This window comes from Triturus cristatus, chromosome 1_2 (assembly GCF_964204655.1).
Source record: "Triturus cristatus chromosome 1_2, aTriCri1.1, whole genome shotgun sequence".
In the NCBI taxonomy this organism is placed as follows: Eukaryota; Metazoa; Chordata; class Amphibia; order Caudata; family Salamandridae; genus Triturus; species Triturus cristatus.
This window is the reverse complement of record NC_140580.1, coordinates 1178629190-1178631844: the sequence shown is the minus strand read 5'-3', so window position 1 is coordinate 1178631844 and position 2655 is coordinate 1178629190. Positions and strand designations below refer to the sequence as shown.

Genomic DNA, 2655 nt, shown 5'->3' with positions numbered 1-2655 from the left:
TGAGGGTTACGGGGCGGGGTTAGCCTCCGTAATGGTGTTGGCCGACCATGGGATTTCTCGAGGACGGTCTCCCCAGGCATAGTCCACAGGTGACCGAGTTGCCCAAATGGTCATCATGCTGGTTTATGGAGGAAATGTCATGAAGGGGACGGCCCCAGCCCTTCTAACTGTGCGAGGAAAGGGCGGGTTCGGATCTACTGACAAGAACCCAGGGGCGAAAGTATGGGTAGAGTCCCCAAACAAACCTCCTGAACCTGCAGAATTAATCGCTAAAGGAAAGGATAATATCCTTGTCATCATGAGACCCGGACAGGAAAAGTGGTAAAATGTACCTGCTGAAAAATGTTATTTACGAGAGTGATTATACCAGTTTGTTTTCTGTTTCTAGATCACAGTATGGCTTGCCGCTGCGATGCTTGCGCTGTGTGGTCTGTGTTTGGGCATGTCCGGAGGGGTCCGGGAGGGCCCGGGGATGCCGAAGGGGATCAACCGCCCGAGTCAGATGACAGCATTTTTGCAGCAACCAGATAACATCTGGACCTACTTGGCCGAGAATGTGCTGAACACTTCCCACTTCTGTATGAGAAATCTTCAGAGTACAGCTGATATGATATCCACTTGTCTTGTTGCCGTACCTACCCCTGCATGTGTGCTTCTGCACATCTTCAACCAAACTAACTTTGATGGGGTAGTGGAGGAAACTGATGTTCAAACACATCTGAGTCTTTATGAGTACTGTCGTTTTTGCCCGGAGGTTACAGATAATCTCTGGAGGAACATGACAAGCATTGTTACCTACAACATTACTACTGGAGACGTTTGCTATCAACTAACTTGTGACCCTGCCAAAATTGGCAAGTGTGGCCAATTGAAACTAGAGAAAAGCACACAATTGACCACTGATCAACAAACATTATGTCAGTCACGACATGACAGCTTTTGCAGTAATGTTACCAATCATATGGTCTGTAATCATACAGTATTAACCGCTAGTCATGTTAACCATGTGAAATTATCTAAGGGATGGCTGTTTTAGTGCGACAATATTTCATACACTTACATACCAGCTAATATAACTGGAGGACCTTGTGCCTTATCACGTTTAAGTCTTATGCTTTTTCCCATGCAGTCTATCAAACATATTCGCTCCCCTAGAGCTGCTGTTCAATTACCTGAGGATTGTGATTCCAATATTGACTTGCTTTCTATGGCAGAGTATACTAGTTTGGCTATTTCCACTGTAGGAGTGCCAGGACTGTCCGTTTATAATGCAAGAACTATTGCTAAGCTTGCCTGTTTAATTGCGAAGAATCTCAATCATACTTCTGCCGCTTTAGCTGATTTGCTATTAGATGTTCAAGGAACGAGAAAAGCTGTTTTGCAAAATAGGGCAGCTGTGGATTATTTGTTGTTGAACACAACCACGGTTGCGAGGACTTTAATGGACTCTGTTGTTTCAATTTATCTGATCATTCTACATCTATCCATGCACATATTAATGCTTTAAAAGATTTAGTGAAAGGGGTTACCCAAAATGTTGATCAAGGATGGTGGGATTGGTTGTTTGGGTGGCTACCTAATTTTGGACAGCTTCGTTATATCCTGGGTGTTATCGTAGTAATTATTTGTGTTTCTATTTCATTATGTTGTTGTATTCAATGTATTCCTAATCTTCTCTCCCTTCTTCATCCCAGATCCATAGTATTTAGGCCAATGGGATATGATGGGTGAATCGAGGGTCAAGGGGTGGAATGTATTGCATTTGCCATTTTACACGTTACACGTTACACGTGCTAAACTGCACATTGACCTTGATTCCATGTGATGCTCTGGTCTTCCATTTTGTTGTATTGCATTTCCATTTTGTGCTGCTTTGACCTGTAGATACACTTCAGCAGTAACAAACATGTTTTTCACGTAAACCAGTACGAGCTGGTACAAGACATACCTCGTGAGGTTATTTTGTGCCTTGAGCTTGTTTTTGTGCATTCTATGCTTATCTCTAGGACATAGGGAGGATGCGCTGTGCAAGGCTCTCCAAGGCCGGAGATAGGGAAAGGAATGTCTTTTGCCTCGGCGCACCCAAGCAGAATCTGGCCAGGTCTGTATGGGTGGGTCTGACGCAGAGATGCAGCCAGCACCTATGATGGATAGATGGGCGAGAACGCCTGCTAGAGGGTTCTTAAACGTGTTGATTTAACTATAAAAAGCGGTGTCCATGAGATGGAGCTCAGGAACTCAGTCTTGTAGTGGACGCACTCGCGGGACGACTTTGGTGCCCAGAGAGATTACTTCCTGTGCCCCAGTCTCTACAGGGTTCCCGACTTGGTGTTTTCGGTGCTTGGCCAGGGATGTTGAAGACTCCGGTGCAGACGCATCTGGTGAGGTGCTTTGTACATTAACTGTTTATATATCTACATTCCAGATCTCATATTTGAATATATATAGTGTGGTGTATTCATTATTTCACTTGGTGCCTAAGAACTTACTAGCTTCAGTGACTTATTGCCTTTGTCTACGATACTAATAAAGCTCATTTTACCTCCAGAGGAGTGTTGGAGTTTCTGTGTAAGTAAGTGGTGTGCGTAAGTTTAAATTACGCAAGTGGGCAAGGCAATACAGCCTGAAACGAAGCCAGCACAAAGAACTTTCAAA

General features: G+C 44.2%; 1 pseudogene across 1 annotated transcript; it reads left to right on the top strand.

Moving 5' to 3' along the window:
• Positions 1–472: 472 nt before the first annotated feature.
• Positions 473–1731, top strand: LOC146868968 (uncharacterized; annotated as a pseudogene). Its single transcript, XR_014968517.1, has one exon. The product of XR_014968517.1 is annotated as an uncharacterized LOC146868968 (transcript).
• The last annotated feature ends 924 nt before the right edge of the window (positions 1732–2655 follow it).